The following is a 27,387-nucleotide window of genomic DNA, read 5'->3' as shown; positions in this document are numbered from 1 at the left end:
TGGGACAGGAAAGGACTAGGAGTGCCAAGGAAGCGGCCGTGGCATTTATTAAGGTACAGCCCCAGCATTTACCTGGTGTGAAAATGGGAAACCACGGAAAACCATCTTCAAGGCTGCCAAGTGTGGGGCTCGAACCCACTATCTCCCGAATGCAAGCTATCAGCTGCGCGCCCCTGAGGCGCGCGGCAAACTCGCTCGGTTAAATCAAAACTCTCGGATGTGCCGATGATATTGTTATTTTATTTGAGTGTTCGGAACATCTGGAGAAATTGCTAAGTGATATGGACACAGACTTAGAGAAGGAGTAGAAGAGAAAAATAAAGAAGTACAAAACAAAATTAATGGAGTGCAGTCGAACGAAGCTAGGTGACGCAGGAAATATTTGATTAGGAAATAAAGTTTTAAAGGCAGTAGATGAATATAGTTACTTGGTTTAGAAGAATAACTAATGATGGCAGAAGTAAGTTTTATTTACTGCGTTGATGGGGCGAAAGATCCTTTTGGGGATCATTGTAATTATCTGGGTGTTAATATAAGGAAAGATCTTCATTAGGGTAATCATATAAAAGGGATTGTAAATAAAGGGTACAAATCTCTGCACATGGTTATGAAGGTATTTAGGGGTTGTAGTAAGGATGTAAAGGAGAGGGCATATAAGTCTCTGGTAAGACCCCAACTAGAGTCTGGTTCCAGTGTATGGGACCCTCCCCAGGATTACTTGATTTAAGAACTGGAAAAAATAGCAGCTCGATTTGTCCTGGGCGATTTCCCACAAAAGAGTAGTGTTACATAAATGTTGCAAGGTTTGGGCTGGGAAGACTTGGGAGGAGACGGGCTGCTCGACTAAGTTGTATGTTCCGAGCTGTCAGTGGAGAGATGGCGTGGAATGACATTAGTGAACGAATATGTTTGAGTGATGTCTTTAAAAATAGGAAAGATCACAATATGAAGATAAAGTTAGAATTCAAGAGGAAAAATTGGGGGCAAATATTCGTTTATACGTAGGAGAGTTAGGGATTGGAATAACTTACCAAAGGAGATGTTCAATAAATTTCCAATTTCTTTGCGATCATCTAAGAAAAGGCTAGGAATGCAGCAGATGGGGAATCTGCCACCTGGGCGACTGCCCTAAATGCAGATCAGTACTGACTGATTGAAGCAGGTCATTAAATGCAGGCTAGCAAAAGCAAGGAAGGACTCTCTTAAGAAAATAAATTTACTCACTTCGAACATTGATATAGGAATTAGAAAGATGTTTCTAAAGACTTACGTCTGGAGTGTGGCACTGTATGTAAGTGAAACATGAACTAGCTCAGAAGGAATGGGAATGTGGTCTTACAGAAGAATGCTGAAGGTGGGATGGATAGATATAATTACGAACGAGGAGATACGAAATCGAATTGGTGAGAAGAGAACTGTTTGGCACAATATGATGAGAAGATCTTAAGATATGTAGGACTTGTTCAGTTGGTTTTTGAAGTAATTGTAAGCGGTGAGAGAGGTAGGGGTAGATCAAGGTATGAATATTGCAAACAGATTAGAGTATATGTGGGATGTAATAGTTACCTAGAAACGAAAATGTTAGCTCAGGATTGAGTGGGACTTTGTAACGTGATGGCGGGTGAGTAAATAAACATTAAACTAGTGGCGGTTACTCTACGATTTATTCACTAAATGCTCATACAAATACACAAGGACCACAACATAGGCTACACAGTACACCAAGTTACACGAGTGCGCGTTCTCCGTCTCTGCTTTCACTGCTCAGGTTTACAAAAACTACTCTTCAAATTTCCCTTCAAAGTATCACTAAATTTAACGAACTCTTTGCTTGCAATGCATCACGTACATTTAATGTGTATCATCTTCACCGCTTCGCAAAGAACACTAACTGTATCCAACTAAAACAGTCCTTAACATCTATCTTCCTGGAGGAGTACAAAGGGGCTGAGATCAGGCATTCCTGTGTTTAACAAACAGAAATATGTTTATTTCTAAGAAAATTGTTTCTCTGTTTTTAGCTTCATATTCTTTAGATTCTTCTAGTCCAAAATAATAAATAGGCTTAATGATTTACTTTCTTACTTATTATGTAATGTTTGATTTAATTTTATTGGATTTGGTATCTGTATTTTAACTTTTTTTAATGTTTAATTTAATTTTAATATTATAAAAATGTAGTTAGCGTGTTCATAAACCTGTACTGTGTTATACGAAGACGCTACATAAAGAGACTTTTCAGCCACATTGGCATGTAAATCATCATCAATAAATTCATTCAAATTCAAATTCAATTGTTCATCCTATCGTTTACAAATTAAATCGATCACACTAAACACTTGTCAGGTATAGTCCGGGTCAGTTTCACAGTTATTCTCCCTGAACGCTATTAGGTTAGGATTGTTGTAGTGTAAGCCGGCCCCGTGGTGTAGGGGTAGCATGCCTGCCTCTTACCCGGAGAACCCGGGTTCGATTCCCGGCCAGGTCAGGGATTTTTACCTGGACCTGAGGGCTGGTTCGAGGTCCACTCAGCCTACGTGATTAGAATTGAGGAGCTATCTGACGGTGAGATAGCGGCCCCGGTTTAGAAAGCCAAGAATAACGGCCGAGGGGATTCGTCGTGCTGAGCCACACGACACCTCGTAATTTGCAGGCCTTCGGGCTGAGCAGCGGTCGCTTGGTAGGCCAAGGCTCTTCAAGGGTTGTAGTGCCATGGGGTTTGGTTTGGTTTTGGTTGTAGTGCAGAGCTATGAAATGAAAGAAACACTCACTATTTTAGTGAATTAATTTAATCGAAGATCATCCAATTAGTACAGTCACATACAAAATTATTCTTAACAATGAATGGCAACACTTCATTAATTACTGACTAGTTACAAAAGTCTCTTGTTTTCAGAGCGGATCTCTGGTTGGCAGTCTTTACCTGGAAGGTACGATCCTTACTTAATCTTGATTGACAAGTTCCAACTTCCATTTCGCAATCACCACCGTCCATTTCACACAGTAGCTCCATACAGTCAAATTCGAACACATGAACTTTGTCTGTGACAATCCATGATGACTGAACACATGGCTCGACACCAGACAAGACCGATAACGTAGACAGTCAACTGCTCCACACACTAATAATAATGTTATTTTTCTACGTCCCACTAACTACGCCCCAGGAGCTCTGAACTTTGGAGCGTGGGTTGGCGACCACGGGGCCCTTAGTTGAGTCCTGGCATTGCTTCAACTTACTTGTGTCAGGCTCCTCACTTTCATCTATCCTATCCGACCTCTCTTGGTCAACTCTTGTTCTTTTCCGACCCCGACGCTATTAGGTTTGCGAGGGCTAGGGAGTCTTTCATTTTCACGCCCTTCGTGGCCCTTGCCTTCCTTTGGCCGATATCTTCATTTTTCGAAGTGTCGGACCCCTTCCATTTTTCCCTCTGATTAGTGTTATATAGAGGATGGTTGCCTAGTTGTACTTCCTCTTAAAACAATAATCACCACCACCACCACCACTAACTACTTTTATGGCTTGTGTACGAATTTACACTATTTACTTCTTGACTCACAAACCTCTTACAAAATTGCAAAATCACAAAATTCGGTATTTATTTATTTATTTATTTATTTTTTTTGCTGGATGCAGTATTATATTCTGTAGCTAAGGGGTCCTTGGACATGGCTGTGACTTGCTCAGAGGGCATCGGAGGCAAAACCTTTGGAAAACCCTGATTTATAGGAAAAAGTTTTACTTTTGTTTCACAACTTGTAACATCTACACAGTAAAAGTCGATATGCAGTGAATTTGGAGTGAAGGTTGGAGAAGCAATCACGAATTTCTTATCCATTCATCCATTTCTCACTGACCTTGATCTTTTGTATACTATACAGTGGGTCAAGGTTCCTCCCCTAGATAACATTCTGATAGCAGCACCATTTCGAGATACCGGTCACAAACTGAATTAAGACGTAAGACGGTAGCGTGACTACTTTCCGTACAATCCATTGTCACGCGAGATCCATTGAGTGAAATCTTCTTCAATCATCTTATAGATAGTGCAGTATATAAGTGAGATTTAGCAGGAACATAAATCAAATGAAACATTTATTGACACTAAGCCACGGGAATTTATTACGTATCCTCCTGAGGGTGAGATAACTAACAAAGAAAGTGCGTGAAGTTCTTGCTTAGGATCATTGTTAAACTTTCACATATTAAAGTAGTAGTTTGAGAAATGTTAGACTTTACATATTCTCCACACTTAAGAAGCGTTTTACGAAAATCCTCGCTCTGAAGCCTGGATGATAAAATAGCTGACTGGGTAAATATTATTTCCGTAAAGAATTTCACATAGATTTTATATCATATTGCAGAGTTACAATAGTATCCATACTATTCATACAGTAGGTTATAGAAGAAACGCAATATTTATTCTTATAAAACCGAGCTCGATAGCTGCAGTCGCTTAAGTGTGGCCAGTATCAGGCATTAGCGAGATAGCATGCACTAATCCCACTGTCTCCAACACTGAAGATGGCTTTCCATGGTTTCCCTAGTTAGTGCCACGACCGCTACCTTCTGACTCCTAGCCCTTTCCTGTCCCATCGTCACCATAAGACCTATCTATGTCGGTGCGACGTAAAACAGATAGTAATATATATATGTGAGCTTATAAACAGAATATGTAAATATAATTATATTTCATGCTGTTATTCTACAGCATGCCCCCCCATGGAGGAAGGTAGAATATATCCACCGTATCCCCTGCTTATCGTAAAAGGCAACTAAATGGGTACCCAGGGATTTTCATAGTGGGAGCGTCGGACGGTGACTTCCTAGCTGAGTCTAACAATGCTTCCACTTACTTGTGACAGGCTCCTCTCCTTCATCTTTCCTGTCCAACCCCTTTTGGCCAAATCTTGTTCTTTTCCGACCCCACCGGCCGAGTTGGCCGTTCGGTCAGGGGCGCTCGGCTGTGAGGTTGCATCCGGGAGATAGTGGGTTCGAATCCCACTGTCAGCAGCCCTGAAGATGGTTTCCCGTGGTTTCTCATTTTCACACCAGGCAAATGCTAGGGCTGTTCCTTAATTAAGGCCGCGGCCGCTTCCTTCCAACTCCTAGGCCTTCCCAAGCCCATCGTCGCCATAAGGCCTATCTGTGTCGGTGCGACGTACAGCCACTAGCAAAAAAATTTCCGACCCTACGGTATTTGGTTTGCGAGGCCTACGGGGGTCTTTCACTTTCACGCCCTTTGGCCCCTCCCCTTCTTATACAGATACGTTCATTCTTCGAAGTGTCAGACCCACTGATCTCTATATATAGATGGCTGGTAGCTTGGGTAGCAGTAAGCCGAACAGAAGTTGACTGGCATAGTATGATGGCAGCGAGCGCACGGGGCAGTAGACCACGAGGAGCGCGCTTGCTTTGTTCATGCTTAGTTCAGTGACGCCAGGTCTCCTGATTGTAGTTTCACGGGTGTTCTGTTCTCTGTTATTGCAATACCCCACACATTTACAAAGAAATTAAGATGAAATACATCAATCAGAAATCACTAGTTTAGATATTTCACTCGCTGAATTGAAACCACATGTTTGTTTAGATTACCACTGAAATTCCGCCCGATATCCTTCCTCTATTGGTTCTTCTTGATCCATACTGACTTCATACGATACACCCTTCTATCTTTAAGTCTTTCTTGTAATCAGCCCAAGTTTCTACAAGCCCAAGGATGTCCATTTCTTCCAGTAGCTCTTTAAAGGCTTCGTTACCTATTTTGCTCTATACTTCTTCAATATTAACACATGATCCCTTTAACTCTAGTTATTTTTTACTTCTATGTTCTAAACTCCCTGATTTACTTCTAGTCCTTCTAGATCTTTCCACTTCCATTATACTCCCCTCTGTAGAGCAAATAATCTCCTTCTCAGATAGTTCTTCTGTGATTTTTAATCTACTACCTGAACCCATCCCCTTCTTCTGAAAATCTTTTAGACTCACTGACCTACGCCTGGAAGTATCCTCAGCTCCTCCACGCGGCGCCGCTGTTGACATCAGGCTCGCCTCGTCGTTCCTCCCACTGGTATTTAACTCCACTGGAAGATCTGACGTAGACCGTTGAATTACCTGTCCAGGGTTATCAACACCAGCACCACACGTATACTCAGGAATCCCTTGTGTCATCACTCCTTCGCCATGCACTTCCGCTGATGACCCAAACTGCTTACTTAGTTCTTTAAACATATCACCCAGATCACTGACCGTCCACGTTCTCGCCGAGGTATCTCCTATCACATGCAAACGGTTTCCTCTTATAAATGCCCGTTGATTCGATTTTCTTACTTGTCGTAAATGGAACTGTACAACTCTTTGCTCTTGTAGGCTTTTTCTGTCCATATCCCTTTTTATCCAAATTCTGCTGCCCTTCAAGTTCCTCGCACAATTCAAAATTCGGCTTGGTTAATAAGGAAACAAACTTAATTCTAACAGGTCTTGTTCCCCTATTCCTTCCCATCCTATACACATCATCTATCTCCCTTTCGGTACAATCAATGCATAATTTCTCTCTCATTAGCTTAAAGACTGAGCTCATCAGTTCCATCTTAGATTCTCCTTCCGTTTCATCCAGACCGTAAATTATAATATTTCTTCTCTTCTTCTCCTCCGTTCTTCTGCTATCTCGCCATTGAAGTACCTGTACTTGCTCTTCTAGCACCCGTATCCTCTGTTTTATTATAGCTCTTTCTTCCTTGTCTTCTCTTATCTTCGCCTTTATTTCTGTTAGATCTTTGGTTATGCTGTCCTTCATATCGTTGATTTGTTGGAACTGTGCTTCGAGCATTTCTTTGGTCTGGTCAGCCTGAGAAGCATCACGGACAACTTCCTGGATTTTCTCCATGTCCTCCCATGTCAATGGGCCTGGGTTCATCTCGACGCTTGCGATGATTAACAGAGTAGCCACTATAGCTGCCACGATCAACAGTTCTGTCAGTCCTATTTCTTTATTGAATCCTAATTTACACTCCGTCATGATCCACTTGACCGGTTGTGCCATCGCCCTATCACACTTCTATACTGCTGCACTGTTACGCCCATACTGCTTTTCCTGCACTTCCGGACCGTTACCACGCACGTCTGCTCACTAGCTCAGCTTAGCAAAGACTAAAACCACATGTTACTTCTGCAGGTTAGTAAAATATAAACAAACAAGGGAGCCATGCTTGTACTACAACGATTAACACAAATACGAATTCCTAAATATAAATAATACAAATACATACCGTAACATATTTAAACTATCAAAGTATACATGTGTGGCAGATATAAATTGGAAGAGGTACAACATTCTCTCCGTCAGTTCAAATTACAATATTTCCTAATATAACGTAATTGTATTGATGACGTAGTAAACAAGTGACTGTTAGCATGCCGAAGTGTACTTCTACGGCAAGTACGCCATGAAATACTTGAATATCCAGTGAAAAACACACACTAAACTATCATTATGCTGTTAAAGGAGGCGTGGTTGTGGTTCTGGACTTTTAAATGTCCTGCAGGCTCATATTAAATGGCTTCTACGAGCTTTAAACGAGCCGGAATTACTAAAATAAAAACATTTTCTGAAGGAGGAACAATAGGGATATTTTTGTATGAATATTAAGAAAACCCGAGTTTTTGGCTCAAAATACGAAAAATTCAGTCATACCTCCACTTAAGAATACGTAATTTCGTGGCATACATTTATAAAATTGACAACAATGCTTCCAGAAACTGTTTTTCACTCCTATTGTATTACCGATCGCTAATTGCATGTATTCAGCACCTAAGTTAATATTCGTTGGCCGTTATTATACACTCATTTTCATTGCTATCTCGGAGATTTACTTACCTCGGAATGACTTGTTGGTGTTCCCAGTGCCCTTATGCTTTGTGTGAACATGTCCTTACATTTTTAATTATTCTAATGCACCATTAATTGCGATTTAAAATTTATTATGTTATCATTGCTTCCCCATAAGGAGAGCTCTAGGATGGGTACACCAACATGGCGGACCGCGCGCTCAACTTAGCGTACTTTCTCCTGCAGCGGAGAGCTGCCATCAGCGATCCGTGTGTAGAGATCAGTGGTCAGACCTCCTCCATTCATCTTCTGATTAGTGATATTGCAGGAGTGATGCCCGGTTTACATTCCCTCTTACAACAACGATCACCACCACCTACTTTGTTATTTCGTGAACGCTATAATTATGACAATACAAAAGCAAAAGTTTTTAATGTATCTTACTGTCAGTTGTAATTGTTGTAACAATTCACTTCTTGACTCACAGACCTCTGATAATATAAATGTGGATCTTATGATAAACTAAACAAATTTCTTCAGATGTGTATATAAAACTAAAAATACTGTTAAGTGCTCGTGCGACTGCCAACCTTCTGGAAGCACACCTCCGTTATTTCCTGGAAGAGATAATCGAGTCAGACTTAGGAGCTTCTGGCTGGCGTGAGGGCATGTCACGTGCTCTGCTTCTACATGTTTTCGTCTCCGTGGACTTTCAGGAAGGTGAGACTATAAAGTTCCTCTTCTGACCGCACCCCGAAGTTACTAACATAACGAGGTGTATAAAAGGAGGCTCGCTGCGAACAAGGAGTAATGTAGAGCAGTTGGTGTTGAGTTGTGTTGTATGGTTGTCTTATCGAATGATATGTGCTGAGAAGTTCAGTGTGTGGAACTCCAGGTTGAGTAGCTCAGGTGGTGGTATGCTTGCCTTCTGAGCTCAGGTTGGCAGATTCAATCCCGGTGGTATTTGAAGGTGGTCAAATACATCTGCCTCATATCAGTAGGTCAATTGGTATGTTAAAGAACTCCCGCGGGACAAAATTCTGGCAAATCGATGTCTCCGAAAACCTTAAAAGTAATTATCGGGACGTAAAACAAATATTACTATTAGTGTTAGTTTACAGGTAATGAGCTTTAACAGCTCCATTCTATTTAATGATCCGGCTGTTCAGTACATGTTGTTACCATAAACTAGCACATGTTTCGTCCCTTACGGGACATCATCAGCTAGAGTAATATACAAATATACACCAGATACAAAAAGTGAGATTTATAGAAATGGTGAGACACAAGCTAAGAATCATGACATTTAAAACATAACATTTAAAACTGAATGATAACTTGTGAACATTAAAATAGAAGTTATTAGTCCTCTTGCACTTGAACTATGTTAGTTTTTATTAAACACTAGCTGATGTACCCGTGCTTCGCTACGGAATTCTAAATTTTATACAGAATTCTAGGTTAGGTAGTGTAAACGTTGTGAGCAAGAAATGTATTAAGTTGCATAGCTCTTAAAGTTGCCCTAGAAGCACGACGCGCAAGTCACCAACGTCTTTTCTCATATGAAGACTGGGTTAGGGAATTTTCATTGTAATGGTAGGCCAGCTTGCCTACCGTCAGTCACAATCAGGTTGGGGAGTTTTCATTATAATGGCAAACACTTACTCTCCGCCTGCCTTTATAGATTCTCAGAAAGACTCTCTTAGTGAAATGAACATGGGTCATTACAATGACGTCAGTAGGAATGGCGCGATTAAAAGCAATGCCTTCATATGAAATACTCGATCAAATGAAAAACCACACATTTTCTCACTTTAACGAACAGTACTATGCTGCCGAACTAACAGTCCAAATCTACCGAGCTGGAATGACCAAACGCAGGCATCCGTGAACAATCTTCGTCCTTTTTTCGGCGGGGGGAGGGGGTTTCAAATAGTTGATAGCCCCAGGGCAAAAACTATGCCCGTTTACTTATCTGTTTCCTGGGAGTACCCGATGAGTCGGAAAAACTCAATTCACTACACTGGCGGGGGAATGAACTATCTGACGTGGAGGCAATTTTTCCTCCAAGCCAGAGAAGAAACCACATCTTCGCCGCTAATTTGGAATAAAATTAATGTAGATTTAATGAAAGTGAAGAGGAAGAAGCTTTTCCTAAGGAACGGCTCTTTTCAAGGTTGAATTTTGAGTTATTTGGTGAATTTGGAATTTGGAATAGGGCTAAATTGTAATTCCAGACCAGTTCATACTACTACTCCCACTACTACTAACTGAGCCTCTGACTTAAGTGCGCACACTGCTCATTCAAAACAGCGCGTCAGAGTAGGTATCGAATAGCTGGCATACTATGATGAACCAGTGTGTTACGTACCAGCAGTATCAGAAAATGTATGAACCAGAGGATTGGCATGCTAAAGAAGAAAGTTATCTAACTCCTCAGCTATTTTCCGCCAATATTCAGTTAGGCTGTTATACTCGGTAAGCAGCAGTAATCCCATCTATCGGAGTTGAATGACAGCATAAGAGACAAAGAACATTACAACAAACAACGGTCAGTGTAATGTTATTGTTGATCTATGTTACTCGCTTTCGATATTGTAGGCCGTCACATTATTAATTGTCTTCTGGTTCTGAAACAGCACTCTTATCATAGTCGGTACGCTAAAACTGAATAAAACATTAATGATAGAAAATTATATTCTCTATAACTTTTGTTATGTAGTACTTTTCCATAGACCAAGAACACAGGTATTTAAAAATTAAATTTTAGGTGCCTCCCCCTAAACTACCATTTCACCCAGGGTGAATAACATTGTTCATAGCTTAAACTGTAGTTTCTTATTCCCCGACTCTATATACCGATTTTCATTAAATTCTGTTTACCCATTTTGTCGGGGCTCGGCGTTGATATGGACTTGGCAACAAAAATCCAAATTCATGAATATCTCTGTTATCATACCCGGTATGGTAAAATGTATAAGACATAAATGAGCAGAAAAATAACTCTAGCTTTCTATATTGTAGGCCTACACATTTAGCTTTCTTTCGACTCTGTGATTTGTGAAATATTTTATAGCGTAAACTGTAGTTTCTTATTCTCCGACTTTACATACCGATTTTCATTAAATACTGTTTACCCATTTTCTCGTTACTCTGCGGTGATATGGACTTAGTAACAAAAATACAAATTCATGAATATCTTTGTGATCATAGACAGTACGGTAACAATGTATAATACATGAACAATAGGACATTTAATACTATACAACCTTAGTTATGTAGCATTCATCGATTACACCTCTAATAAAAATATTTGAGAATTACATTTTAGGCCTTCCCCTAAACTACCATTTCACTCAGCGTGAATAAAATAATTTATAGCCTAGACTATAGCGACTTATTTCCTGACTTTGCATACCGAGTTTCATCAAGATAGGACTACTAATAACAACAATATTTGAGAATTAAATTTTAGGCCTTACCCTAAACTACCATTTCACTCAGCGTGAGTAAAATGATTTATAGCCTAGATTGTAGAGGCTCATTCCCCGACTTCACATACCGATTTTCATTAGACCACTAATAACATAAATAGTTGAGAATTCAATTTTAGGCCTTCCCCTAAACTACCATTTCACTCAGCGTGAGTAAAATGATTTATAGCCTAGATTGTAGAGGCTCATCCCCCGACTTCACATACCGATTTTCATTAAATTATCTCCAACCGTTTTCTCGTGATGCGTGTACATACATACAGACAGACAGACAGACAGACAGACAGACAGACAGACAGACAGACAGACAGACAGACAGAAATTACGGAAATGTAAAAAGTGCATTTTCTTGTTACTATGGACATGACTGATACAGAAATACCATTATTTTCAAATTCTGATCAATGTACAGACAAAACTCTTATTTTATATATATAGATAGTCAATATTTTTGGATCCATAAAATTCTTGATTCGGGCTTGGAGTCTGTTGATTACATTAAGGTACTAGGCCCTACATGTGATGTGATGTGATGTGATGTGATGTGATGTGATGTGATGTGATGTGATGTGATGTGATGTGATGTGATGTGATGTGATGTGATGTGATGTGATGTGATGTGATGTGATGTGATGTGATGTGATGTGATGTGATGTGATGTGATGTGATGTGATGTGATGTGATGTGATGTGATGTGATGTGATGTAATTTGACTGTCTGAGTTATTGGTCTTGTCTGGAGTCGAACCATGTGCACAGCCAGCATGCGTTGTGACAATGTTCATACGTTCGAACTTGACTGTATGGAGTTACTGTGTGAAATGACGGTTGTGATTGCGAAGTGAAAGTTGAAATTTGTCAATCAAGATTAATTAACTATCGCACCTTACAGGCAAAGAAGCCAACCGGAGACCCGCTATGAAGACAAGAGACTTTTGTAAATAGCCAGTAAATAATGAAGTGTTGCCGTTCATTGTTAAGTATAACTGTGTATGTGACAGTACTAATTGGATGATCCTCGATTAAATTAATTCAGTAAAACAGTGAGTGTTTCTTTCATTTGCTCGTGCATCGTCGTTGTTCTCTATCTTTTGTTGATACATTTAATCTATAAAGGGTAGGCCATCTTCTATTTTATCCTCAATTAACATTACAAGTGATTATTATCACCCTCATTCATATTCGTTGTATCTACTTCTCTCTTACTTATGGAGCACGATAAAATGTTTTGTGAATACTTTTAAAATTTGCGTAATTCTAAATGTTTAGATTATGACAGGTTTTGTGTGTTTATTTGTCACTTTTTATTTTGTCACGTATCTCTGCACTATCCCTTCCCCCGCCCCCACCCTTGGCGCTGTCATAGCCTGTTCGGAGCGTTGAATGGCAACTACTGCGTCCTTAGGCCGAGGATAGGATTCCTTCCACTTACTTGGGTTAGGATACTGACTTTCATATTCCATCTAAGATAACCCTTTATCGATGTGGGCGTCTGTCGTCAAGTATTGAGCGTCGGTTGATAACCATAGGGCCACTATCTGAGTCTGCTTAGCCTCGGTTTACTTGTGCCAAATCCGTAATCTTTCAGTATTCTTATCCGTTCTCCCTCTGTGGGTGTGGGCGTAGAATACATCCAGAGAATACCCCGTCTGTCGTAAGAGACGACTAAAAGGAGTCGTCCTCGGGGCCCTTCAACTTGTGAATGCTGGTGATTAATAGGAAGTACAACTGGCCAATCATCCTCTCTTAACATTCATCACAAGAGGTTCAATCACTCGAAGACTGGTGGTAATGGCAGAAGAAAGAGGCGAAGGGTGTGAAAATGAAAGATTGTCTTGACCTCGCAAACGTCATACCGTCAGGGTTGGAGGTGAACGAGAATTAATCGGATAGGAAAAGATAGTCCGACACAAGTATGTGGAAACGATGTTATACTCACGAAGTTTTGCAGAGTGATTATAGTATGCTATAACACGGGTATTTACCTACACAGTGGGAGTTAAGCACTCGATCCGTCTTCTCTATGAAACATGTTCCTCCCGTCCAACTCTACTCTACAAACAAAGAGGTTACGAGATGCGGACGTTTAGATGGCATAAACAGCAGACACACTTGAACCGATCACAGAAATATTTCAGATGTTCATGAGGAAGAGGCAAGCCCGGGCGTTCCTCTGAATTGATGAGCAACTTACTATATTGAAGAGGAATGCATGATACTTTTTAAATATTTTGGGAAGAAAGTTCCTGTGAGATCTGTCAGTGGGTCTCATCTTTAGAAGGATACAACAAGAGTTTCACAAGGAACTTAAAAGGAGGTGCAAGTTATTTCTGGGAATTTAAAATAATGAAATACCTGCTAACCGTCCATAAATTGGAAGGTGATAACGCTGCTACACATGCGTAAAAATTCGCAACAAGACCACCCAGAAATCCTGCAGTACACGTTCCAAGTGGATTTGCCATAATAGCGCAGATGCAGTCTGCCTCCGTTGTTCATGTGAAACAAGAGTGGAGGCAAAGGACAGCAAAAGTGGTTGAGTACACAGAAGATGTAAGCAGATGGAATTTTCTTCGAAGTTCTGTCATATTCATTAACAGGTTGTTTGCAGCACGCGATACTAACATTCAAAATAAAACATGTACTTTTATGAATAAGTAATGTAGCTATTTAATACATAAAATGGCCTATAAAATATATACATGGGAAGCCTTTTTACAACCCTGTAACATATGTGTCTCCTTAATTAAAACAAATAATCCGTACATAAAAGTCCTACGCCCACTTCAGGAAGAACTCCAAGCATCCTTTAAACATCCTAGTCTTTCTCAACCTGAAGTTTTGTCGAAAACGTCAGTAAAGAAGCTCAGTAAATATTTAAGAACTTGCGAATTTGAAACTAGGAAGACATTACCTGGACGAGGTAAGGGTGTTGAAGTCTTTGCAGATGTATATGACTCTAACAAGTTGATTTCTAACAAAGCTTCATTATCCACATCTGAATGGGTCACTTGCCTTAAAATGAACACAAACGTGGCGACTGTCCGGACCATTCCAGGCAGATCCTTAGACGGTACACAATGCAGACACTGCACCAAGAACGAGTGACTTGAACATGTCTTAGGTTTATGTGATAGAAAAACATGTGTATGTAATTCACGCCATCACATGGTGAGGTCTTAGATCGCTAATGCTTTGCGACAGAAAGGGTGGCAAGTGCAGGAAGAAATCCGATGCGTTTACCCAGATGGGTCTACTAGAAGAGTTTATACTATTGCATATTCTAACAACTCCTTGCATGGCATAATTATTGACCCTGCTGTCCAACTCGAGGTTGGTCTTCAACAAGCTGGAGTGGTGGATGAAAAAGTGATGATGCTTGTTGTTTAAAGGGGCCTAACATCTAAGGTCATCGACCCCAAGGATAAAAAAATAAAGCTGTCTATGAACCTACTGTTAATTATTTCAAATGCGTTGATGCAATAGGTCTAGTGATAGGAGCACGAGGTGTTATACCTCGCTTTTTGAGGAATTTCGAAAAAAATGTTTCATTCCAACTTCCGTACGAGATGAGATAGTCATCATAGTACTAAAGAAGAATTGTCTAATACTGAATCACCATCTTAATACATGCCTCTAGGTGCCGTTTGAAATTCTACATTATATTATTGTATTTTAATATTGTAATTATAATTGCAATGCTAATTATTATTGTCATGTGGGTATGCTGAGTCCTTTGGAACTCTCTCCAATGGAAGGCAGTTTTGTAAATACAAATACATTTTAAAAACTTAAGGTAGAACAACTAAATTAAAATGGATGACATATGTCATCCGCGCGAGCACTCGCGTTAGAATTCACAGTGCGAGCAGCGCAGTGTTAAATAGCAAACTGAGCTACTGGCCAAGTTCAAACTCCCTGCTACAGTCGTTGGGGAGCGATAAGGTGTTAACACAGGCAGAGTTTGCCCCATTACACAGGTCTCCTGGTGTGCTTCTCCAGGCCTTTCTGTTACTCCTTATGCTCGCAGTTGTAAACGCTCATTTCTATGCACAGCAGAAGCGCCTCGCGGTTGGATAATTCGCGGTGGAGTACCCACAAGCTGCTGCTATTCCTTGCTCCCACAGCTACTTATATCGTCCTCTAGTTTCTTCTTGTTTAGCTTTTATTACTCGCAGGTTATTCCGTAGGAGAATACTGTAATTTCAGCAGAAATTAGTTAATCTATTGGAACCATAAATGATTCGTATGGTGCACCAGTAAAGATCGTTAATTTGTTTTTCTTTGGAAAATGAAATAAATTAAATTATTATCATCGCATAAGAGCTAGTAAAGCGATTTACTAAAAGTGAAGTGGAAATGGACTTAACTTTCAATAGGATTTTTGATACTGATGTCTCAGACCGCCCAATTTTTGTAATTGGTAAATTCGTGGTCTTCTCTACCAAATGTTGTTAAATTTCGCAAACCTCTTTTACAGGAAATAAAAGAAAATCTAACAGCAGGGCTCAAGATGTATTGGGAACGAAAGCGAACATCCAAACAGATTAGTCATAGTCCTAGTGGACTTAAATCACTAATAATACTGAAAAAATGAAATGGTGTATGGCTTTTAGTGCCGGAAGTGTCCGAGGACATGTTCGGCTCGCCAGGTGCAGGTATTTCGATTTGACACCCGTAGGTGACCTGCGCGTCGTGATGAGGATGAAATGATGATGAAGACGACACACACACCCAGCCCCAGTGCCAGTGAAATTAACCAATGATGGTTAAAATTCCCGACCCTGCCAGGAATCGAACCCGGGACCCCTGTGACCAAAGGCCAGCACGCTAACCATTTAGCTATGGAGCCGGACACTAATAATACTTAAATTATTATACTGATAATAAATAAGAATAAGGCATCAAGACCAGCAATTCCCATCAATGTTATTCTTCTGGATGTATTGGGTATATGTGAGAATTTCTACGCCACAATTTCTGCTTTTTTGTCGTCCTCTTTAGCATGGTTATCATACAGCACTCGAGCCATTTTAAAGTGAACTATCTTCATCACTGTAATCACTTTCGTCAAAAGATTCACTTTCGCCCTACCTGGTATCATCAAAATAACTTTCAAAGGAGTTCGAAGTACGTTTCTCACTGGCCGCTATGTTTGATTAAAACCTATCGTCTGTCAATCGTCATTTATTTATCTTTGTAGTCGTTTTTAAATTTAAAGAGTAAGTTCCATTAAGAAATCTCTTGAAATTGTTGAAGTAAATTAGTAATGTTCTGTGACCCATATTTTGCGTGTCACACGAACTATGCGCGTTTAATAATTCAGACGGACCGGTTCCGTATGTAAAGGTAAATGATTTAATAACGATTGTACATTCGTTAGAAAGCAATTTGGATTCATATGCAATGTTACTGGATTTACATAGTTTTACGGTATCTGGAGATACCGAAATGCCGGAATTTTGTTTGACATGGTTTGTCTACGTGCCGATATATCTGATGGCCCTAGTATGCTATATTTGAACAACTTCTAATATCCTCGGACTGAGCAGAGATCGAACCAGCCACCTTGTGCTGAGACTCTAGATAGATTAGTGTAATCGAGGTCAAACACTTGACATCAAGACCTGCCATTTGTATTAGCTTGAGTGTCTCTTTCAATCATTTTACACCTAGATGTTTCTTTAGTGTCCTTCATTCGGGAGCATGTGGGTTCGAATCCCACCACCGGCAGGCCTGAAGATGGTTTTCCTTGGTTCCCATTTTCACTCCAGGCAAATGCTGGGCGATGTACATAAAGTAATTCTCTACTGCCGCCATCTTCCCAATCCTAGCTCTTTCCGATCCTTCCGTCGCCGAAAAGATTGTCATATGTTGCTATTCCCTTAACATGCAGAAACCGAATTACCTACGCGTCTCAATGTTTTACCAATAATTTTACCACCAGCCCCGTCACCTTACAACTGATATTGAGACAGTATGACTGATGGCAAGTGTTATAGAGTATAATAAATGTGAAAGGTATCTGCTTTCGTCTAGCGTGAAATTAGAACGAAATAGATAATATATACATGTGAGGGGTTTTGTTACCTTACTTAATGAAACACCCGCGTATTTGCTCGTCATGATTGAATGAAAACATGTTCCATCCTTTCGATTTTGCGTGGATAACAGGAGTTGCAAATTTCCGGCCGATCTCCCTTTCACGGCGTCAGTAGAGTTGATTACTCTTTTAAGGGTATTTAAAACTATGCAATTTTAAAAATCAGGATTCGCTTCTTTTTAATTACCTTAAGGCTATTTAAAACTTAAAAAATTTAAAAGTCAAGATTCATTTCCTTCTTTTTAATTTCCTTTACGTCGCATCGACACACATAGGTCTTATGACGACTCCAGGAAACAGTTAGGAGCGGGAAGGAAGTGGTCGTGGCCTCAATTAAGGAACAGCCCCAGTATTTTCCTGCTGTTAAGATGGGATACCACGGAAAACCATCTTCAGGGCTGCGGACAGTGGGATACGGACCCACTATCTCCCGAATACAAGCTGAGAGGTACGTGCCCCAAATAACGCGGCCACAAGATTCGTTTCATAAACTCTTCATTGTCAGTTACTCAGGTATTTTATTTTCCCACAAGTTTACAGTTTTTGTCTAAGAGTGTTTTAAAGTCAACCGGCTCACCGGTATAGTAAAGGTAGTGTCAATGTGGACTGACATATCTATATATATAAAATAACTTGTCCTGACTGACCGACTGACTGATTGACTGACTGACTCATCATCGCCGAGCCAAAACTACTGGACATAAAGAAATGAAATTTTGGGGATACATTCATATTAATATGTAGGTGCTCGCTAAGAGAGGATTTTTGGATATTCCGTCGATAACGGGGTTGAAATTTAAAAATGAGTGTATCTATATCTCAAAACTTAAAAATTTACAGATGTAAAAATTGGTAAAATCTTTTTTTAAAAATAAGGAAATACATATTTTTTGTTTTCGGAAAATCCCAATAGGAGGGGTGAAAACGGTGAAAAATGGGTTGAATGCCTTTAACCAGGATACCGGTACTTATATCTCAGAAACTGAAGATATTACAGACCTGCAAATTGGTGTGTTTAGGATCTCCTTTAAAAATAAAGAAACACGTATTTTTCCGTTTTTGGAAAATCCAATTAATGGGAGGGGGTGAATTTTAAAATGAGTGAATGTATATCTCAAAACTTTTAAAGTTTATAGATGTAAAAATTGGTATTTAGAATCTCCTTAAAAAATAAAGAAACACGTATTTTTTGTTTTCGGAAAATCCCAATAGAAAGGATGGAAAAGGGTGAAAATGTGTTGAATGCCTTTAATGAGGCTACTTATATTTCAGAACCTGAAGATACTACAGACCTGAAAATTGGTATTTGGGATCTACTTAAAAAAGGAAACACGGTATTTTTTCGTTTTTGGAAAATCCAAATCATGGAGGGTGAAAAGGGGGGTGAATTTTTAAAATGAGTTTATCTACATCATAAAATGTTTGAAGTTTACAGATGTAAAAATTGGTATTTAGAATCTCCTTTAAAAATAAACATGTAGTTTTTGTTTTCGGAAAATACCAATAAGAGGGGTGAAAATGGGGTTGAATGCCTTTAATGAGGATACTTATATCTCGGAAACTGAAGATATTACGGACCTGAAAATTGGTATTTGGGATCTCCTTTAAAAATAAAGGAATCTTTTTTTTTGGAAAATCCAAATAGTGGGGGGAGAAAAGGGGTGGATTTTTAAAACGAGGGTATCTATATCTCAATACTTTAAAAGTTTGCATATGTAAAATTGATATTTAGAATCTCCTTTAAAAATAAAGGAACACGTATTTTTTTTCTTTCCGTAAATCCCAATAGCAGGGGTGTAAAAGGGTGAATAATGTGCTGAATGCCTTTAATGAGAATACATATATCTCAGAAACTGATGACATTACAGAACTGAAAATTAGTATATGGGATCTCCTTTAAAAAGGAAGAAAGACGTATTTTTTGTATTGGAAAATCCAATTAATGGCGGTTAAACAGGAGTGACAAATTGGGGTCAATTTTTTGAGAGACTATATCTACACGATATCTGAGAAACGTAAAATATTACAGACATAAAAAGTGGTATTTGGAATCTGCTGTAAATGTAAAGGAACATAGGTGATTTGTTTTTGGAAACTCCTCTTAAGGGGAACTAAGAAGGGGGTGAAATTTTAAGATGAGAATTTATACAGTACTGGTCTGTGTCTGTTAGGTCATCAGCCCAGAGGTTGGTTGGATCCTCAAATAGCACCACCAAAGTTTATGCGGTTATAAGGAAACCCTAAAAACCAAGGGCAGCACCAAAATGAGGCGTACTAGGCAAGATGAGGAGTGAGGTAGTTTGCCATTGCTTTCCTCACTGGGTCAGAAAGTACTATTGCAGCACGACTGACCTTATGAGCAGAACCTTTCATAACACTCAGTACCGGTATATCTCAAAAACTTAACATGTTACAGAAGTGAAAAATGGTATTTTTCATCTCTATTAAAATACAGAAACGCGTATTTTTAGTTTTCGGAACTACCACTTGGGTGGAGGCAGGGGGGGGGGGGGGAGATAAAAGTGACTGAAAATGGTGTTGACTTATTTTAATTAGGCTACTGAAATCTCAAAAATGAAGATGTTACAGACGTGAAATTTGATATTTGGAATCTGCTTTAAAAGTATAGAAACACGTATTCTCGGACAATAAAATGAAGTAGGGGGGGGGGGAGGTAAAAGAATTGAAAAATTAATTGACTTAATTGTATGAGAATATTTACATCTAATAAAAACTAAAGTTCTTACAGACGTGAAAATTGGTATTTGAAAACAAAGAAAAACCCATTGGGGGGGGGGGAATGGAAATCATCTTGGGGGCGGGAGTGAAAAGGAGTTGAATTCCATTCATGATGACACATAAATCAAAAACTAAAGAAGTTAAGAGTCGTGATAATAGGTATTTAGAAGATCCTTTACTATTAAAGAAACAAGTATTTTTTGCCGGAAAATTCACTTCGGGGGAGGGGAGTGTGAAAGGAAGTGAAAAAAGTGAATTGTTTTTATGGGGGTACTTATATCTCAAAACTGAAGGTAATACGCGTAAACATTGGTGTTTAGAATCTTCTTTAAAGAAACACGCCTTCTTTTAATTTTTTTTTTGGGGGGGGGGGGGTAAATAAACTTAATGGCGGTGGGGTGTAAAAGGAGGTGAGACCAATTTATTTTACTGTTCATAATGTACTTATAAGCAGCCTCCGTTGCTCAGGCGGCAGCGCGCCGGCCTCTCACAGCTGGGTTCCGTGGTTCAAATCCTGGTCACTCCATGTGACATTCGTGCTGGACAAAACGAAGGCGGGCCATGTTTTTTCCGGATACTCCGATTTTCCCTGTCATCATTCATTCCAGCAACACTCTCCAATATCATTTCATTTCATTTGGCATTCATTAATCATTGCCCCAGAGGAGTGCGACAGGCTTCGGCAGCCGGGACAATTCCTATTGTCGCCGCTAGATGTGAGCTTTATTCATTCCATTCCAGACCCTGTTGAATGACTTTAAACAGGCTGTAGATTTTCGATGTACTTATTCTGATCATAAACCGATCATTTTTAATCTTTCCTGGGGCCTATTCCACGAACGAACTTTGCAACTTTGCACTTTGCACTTTGCACTTTTCAGTTCAGATTTTGTTCCACCATCGCTTTTCAGATTTAGCTTGCAAAGTGAAAAGTGAAAAGAGAAAAGTTAGAAATCTTTTCACTTTTCAAGCCTGTTATGATCCTCCATTGGTACAGAAATGCAAAGTGCAAAGAAATGAAGTGAAAAGTTTTCAGAAATCTTGCAAAGAGATGATTCCCTTTTCATATGTTAATTAACAAGTATATACATTAGTTTCTCGGCGTAGAATTTGGTTTAGTGATATAAACACGTTACGACGTGAGCTTTTGTTTGCATCAAGTGAGGACAGTGATGAAGAATCCAATAATAGAACGTACAAAGGCAGGATTAATTTTCATAACCTCACATCGACGTAATATCGCGAGTGATTTCGTATTACCCCAATAGAGGCTGACTATATTCTTGAAATGATCGGTCATTTATTGAAACATAAAGAAGTAGATTCCTTTCCAAAAAAAGAACAAATTCTTATATGTTTACATTTTTTAGTAAATGGTGCCCAGCTGTACTGTTTAACAGCAATGCATGGGACACAAAATGAATTATTTGCAGAACCGTTACCAAAGTCGTAGATGTTACAGTAAATGTAATATTTCCTAACAGTACGTTGGCTTGATAATCCGCTTAATATAGCGACGGGATTTCTAATGAAGGGTGAATGTCCTTTTGTGTGTATATGTGTTGACGGTACTCTCGTTAACATTGATGTGTGTCATTTGAGAGGTTATCTTTAAAGTTTATCAAAAAAGGTTGTCATGTTTCTCCTTGACAACTTCCAGCACAGCCAGCTTCTTGTAATAACATTTCTTTCCCATGATAAAAACAAGGGAACGACAATTATACCGCCAAGTTCGCCGCGAAAAGTAAAGCATTAAAATCATAGAGTATTAGGCCTATACAGTTTGCTCATAGAATAAACTCGAACGGATCACTCATTCGCAAAGACTTTTAACTTTGCAAAGAAATTGAAAAGTACAGCCTAGTTCATGGAGGAACAGAAAGACTTCGCACTTTGCAAGAATTGAAAAGTGAAAAGTGCAAAGTTGAAAAGTTGCAAAGTTCGTTCGTGGAACAGGCCCCAGGGTTCGTTTACAAGAGCCATCTTTTCCTTCAGAGAACGTTCTTAGATTACAGTAGATTCTCCTGGCATAAAAATAAAAATTTAAACACATTTGAAATAAACGATAGGACTAAGATTGACCATCTAATTGTTCACTTCTATAATAAGGTCAATAATGCACGGAAGTACAGTATATCATTCGTATCGCCAGAAATCCCGCACACTTACCTACGCGCGACAATGGTGCTGGTCACATTGTCAACAATGACAATGGCAGCAGATGTAATATACCGCCAAGTAGCGGTCTTGAATTTTGCTGTGGGGTCCAGAATATCTATAATAATAATAATAATAATAATAATAATAATAATAATAATAATAATAATAATAATAATAATAATAATAATAATAATAATAATAATAATAATAATAATAATAATAGTTACGGGGTTACCTGTGGATCAGCAGAGGTGAGAGGAGGTTTCGGATTGAATGGGTCTAACTACTATGTCAAGAAAGAATTTAAACTGAAATGGAAGGTTATATTTTCAAAAAGCAACAAGTTTACAAATTATCACTTAGTAAGATAACAATGACATAGCAATTTAAAAACAAGACTTAGAAAGGTCCAAGATTTTAGCATTTTCACGCTCTTGGGCTACAAGCCCCTAGTTTTACCATTTTTGAGTTCCCAACTAAAAATTACAAAAGAGTACAAATTTATATAAGGGCAGAAATCCCTCAATGCATGGAGCGCTGGCTACCAACTCACAATATCAAGCCTTCAAAAGGCATTCAGCTATCTTACTTTGAAAAAGAGCTAACAGGCTCTCAGTTTTCACGCCTATTCAAGGCAACACCAAAAATATCTTACACCTTTTGGCCTTCCATGGCCCAGCTTACAACTGATACAGGAGTATCTCGTACCCAACCTATAGGGCCTTCGTGTAAAAGAAATAACAGTTAAATAAATGGCCCGAACACAAAATGAATGGAGGCGTGTACTTGCACTCCTAAATATGCATTCTTAAAACCTAAAGGGCACTAGGCCGATGAAACAGGGGCTATTGCCAAACTATGGAGGTGACTCGTATAAGAATAAATTAAGACTTTACGGAAAGGGAGAAAACCAGTTACATAACGTAGTCACCTCAAACCAATATGAAGGGGAGCTCGAGGGGGTACATCACACTCTATCCCCGATTTACAGTTAAAGATTTTATGGAGAAATTACTGTACATAACATGGAAGAAATTACATTTTCATAAAAGTAGGTTACATAGTTAAGGTTTCGGGCCTCCCCCTCGCGTTAAACCGCAGAGTTAGCAAGAAATAAAGATGTTAATAGGCTATAACCTTGCTGAAGAACTGCTGCCTGATGAAAGAGGCGCCTCCCGCCTCCTGCTTGACACACACACACACACACACTTAGATGTTGATCAAATGGCCAAGAGACGAAAAAATCCGCAGTTTATAAACCCTCTGCGAAAGTTCGAGACCTTTCACGAATAAACCAGCCACACCCTCTCAATTTGACTGGAGAATTTAAAAGTTACACTCAAAATCGAAGAAGAAGAAGAAGAAGAAGAAGATGGTGATCGGTAGAAAATTAATTACAGAAATTCTTGATTGGCTAAATTCAAAACTGGCGGAAGAAAAGATAAATATTTCCAACCCAAAAAAGAATGAACGTAATTTAGTAATACAAAAACTGCCACTTCGCACCAGGGTGCATAACCATAGTTTTTTAGCAGTGACCTCTGTTGAAGAAAGTCCAAACTTCTTGATGACTGGTAAACAAAACACGTGGAATTTCATACAGTACATGAAACTTCACAACAAGAACATTACGTCAAATTACTGTAGTGACATCTTCTGAGTAAAGGTTTAAGTAGGTCTAGTTTCCAGTTCACAGTTTCTCCTGTCGAGGAGTTCTTTTAGGCGCAAGATTTAAATGTGCGGCTTAGAGGTGTACCTCCCGGTACAGACCTCCCCCTCCCCCAAATGTCCTTCCAAGGGGTGACACAGAAGAATGTTTGTTTAAATTATTTCATTTTGAAGGGGAAAAAAATTCTAATTTTTTTGTTGATGGGTAGAAACTTGTTAAACTTCAGCTGGAGAGTATCTTTGTGGTCATAGAAGGTAAGGTACAAGTGAATATTTTTGACGGCAAGACCTGCCGCTGCTGCAGATGTCCAGTTGAGGTCTCCCGGACCCCTCAAGTACACTCAGATACACCTCTCCCGCTACTATGAGAGGTGTAGTCGTGGTGAAGGACGCCGCAGATCAGAAGTGTATTTACAATCCCCAGATGAGTTGGCGGTAGGGGTGCCGTAAATCAGCCTTTGCCGGGAGATGGACTCCGGCGCGCCGTACACAAACAGCCATCACGGGAGTGGAGTGGGCCCGTATCCCACCTCAGTGGTGGTACGGCGACGAACGCTGCGGGGGCACTGAAACAGTAAGATCTCGGCGACAGAAAAGTGTTATTGTTGACTTGAGAATAGAGGATACGATCTTTATTAGTGATGCTGAGGGGAGTTCGGCGTGAAGACTTTCTGCCAACTGTGTGGATTTGCAGGAGACAGGGGCTTGGTAATGTCCACTCAGGAAGTGATAGCAGGAAAACCAAAGGGGAAGATCGTACATGCTCAAATATATATAACAAAATCAAATTATTTGGGGCAGAAGGCCACCCAAAAAATATAACCTTCAAACTGCTGCTAAATGGTGATGGCTAACTTAAGAATGACGTTACACAGGTTTTATCTGCGAGATGTGGGCTCTAAAGATCCTCTCTGTGGCTGGATTGCTTACTAATAAGGTAACCGGTGTCAAGAAATCCAAAATGATGCACGGCCCATGAAATCTGGGGGCAAGCTCGCCTGCGGGAACAAAGTTTCTGAACATGACTTGAACTCCTATTTTTAAATTGGTGGGCCTCCGTTCACGATCATATCTTTCTCTAACCTTTTCATGAGAAACTTAAAGATTGGCCTTAGCCTTCTTCCATAGATCTCTAATATTATCGGAATTTATTGTCTCTGGTAGAATATCATTAAGTGACCGAAGGTTAGAGAGCGGCGTGTTAGGCACAACTTTAAACATCAAAGAAGCAGGAGTAAACTTATGGGACTCATGAACTGCCGATTTCAAAGCAAAGGCCAGCCAATGCAGGGATATATCCCACCTGGAATGATCTTCATGATGAAACGCAATGAGCGCCGATCTCAGGTTACGATTGACCCGCTCAGCCAGAGATGGTTGAGGATAATACGCCAAAGTAGTTACATGAGAGATGGACAGATCAAAACAGAATTTCCGGAAGAGATTGGAGGTAAAGTCTATAGCATTATCCGAAACTAAATATTGACACGGACCAAAAGAAGCAAGGATGGAATTTAAACAAGAAATGGTGGACTGAGCGGTAGCCAGCTTAGTCGGAAATAACCAGGAGAATCTTGTGAAACCATCCACACACACAAGAATGAATTTGTTAGCATTCCCCTTTGATTGGCGGAAGGCTCCTACGTAGTCGATGTAAAGGCGTTCGATGGGGCGCGACGCTTGATGAGGAGATAATAGCCCTAGCTTAGTGGACAAGGTTTACTGAGCAAACAAGATTTGCAAGTTTTTACCAATTCACGAATTTCACCGTCCATACCTTTCCAGATAAACATGTCTCGGACATTTTCTCTAGTTGTGAAGATGCCTAAATGCCCCTCCCCCCTAATGTGGTCACATGGTAATACTTGACGATCATAGGTTCAAGAACAGCTGGAACGACAATTTCATCCTTTGGTCATGCCTCTACGGGCAATATAAAACTCCATTCCTCAACACATAAGGGACAACCTGTTCCCCAGAAGAAAGGGTTTCCATAATAGGGGCCAGCACAGGATCTTCAAGTTGATATTTTTCAATATCCCTAAACAACATGTGGGTATCAGTTAGAATGGCATTAATGCCCGAATGTATGGGAGCGGGAAGAGAAGAACTATCTTCCAATTCGGAGGTCTCTACATCATTAGCAAATATACGGCTTGGTCCATCCGCCACAACATTCTCGGTTCCGCTGATATGCCTAACAACAAATTGGAAGGCCGAAATCTTGATGGCCCATCGGCCTATCCGACCAGTACGTGGCGGCCTAGCTAAGACCCAACTTAAGGCTTGATTATCTGTTTCTAGGTCGAACTTAACTTGTTCCAGATAGAGGCGGAACTTCTCTAATGCAAATAAGACTGCCAAACCCTCAAGGTCATAGATGGAATACTTGGCTTCCTGAGCCGATAGTGTCCTAGACGCATAGGTGATGGGTCGCCTTCCGAGTTCAGTTTCTTGAAGAAGCACAGCAGCCACCACCGACGACGAGGCGTCGGTCTGAACGATGAATTTCTTCGAGAAATCAGGCATAGCAAGGACAGGGGGGGTTACAAAGAGGTAATTTCAGGTCTTCAAAAGCGACTTGTTGAGACGGGCCCCACTCAAATTTGACGCCTTTCCTACGGAGTAAGTTGAAGGGCGCCGCTCTGTTAGCGAAGTTAGGAATAAATTTCCTGAAGAAATTCACCATGCCGATGAACCTGGCAATACCTTTGATGTCCTTAGGAGGTTTGAAATCACGGATCGCCTGTGTTCTAGAATGATCGATAGAAACACCATCGGGCGACACAATATGCCCTTGCAATGACATGGAAGGTTTAGCAAAAGCTACCTTAGATAACTTCACCGTTAATCCCGCCTTGCGAAGGCGATTAAGCACCTCTTCCAGATGAACAAGGTGCTCTTCATAGGTCTCAGAAAATACGACGACATCATCAAGATAATGGTATAAGAATTCAAACTTGATGTCGGAGAAGACCCAATCTAGCAGTCTCGTTAGCACAGCTGCTTCCGTGGGGAGCACGAAAGGCACACAGTTGTACTCATACAAGTTCCAATCCGTGGCAAACTCTGTTAGATGTTTTGATTCTTCAGCTAGAGGGATCTGATTATACGCCTGATTAAGGTCTAAGATGGTGAAGAACTTAGCTTTCCGAAACCATGAAAAACAAGAGTGAAGGTCGGGAAGAGGCACAGATTGTAACACCACCTTCCGATTTAAAGCCCAATAGTTAATCACAGGCCTGAAGCCACCTTGGGGTTTCGGAACCAGGAAAATAGACGATGAATACGCCGACTTAGAAGGTCGAATAATACCATCCTTTAACATTTGATCGATGATCTCCTTGAGGGCCTTCATTTTAGGAGGAGATAGCCTATAAGGTGGAAAGCTAACG

Source organism: Anabrus simplex, chromosome 1 (genome assembly GCF_040414725.1).
Source record: "Anabrus simplex isolate iqAnaSimp1 chromosome 1, ASM4041472v1, whole genome shotgun sequence".
Taxonomy (NCBI): domain Eukaryota; kingdom Metazoa; phylum Arthropoda; class Insecta; order Orthoptera; family Tettigoniidae; genus Anabrus; species Anabrus simplex.
Note: the sequence above shows the minus strand (reverse complement) of the source record.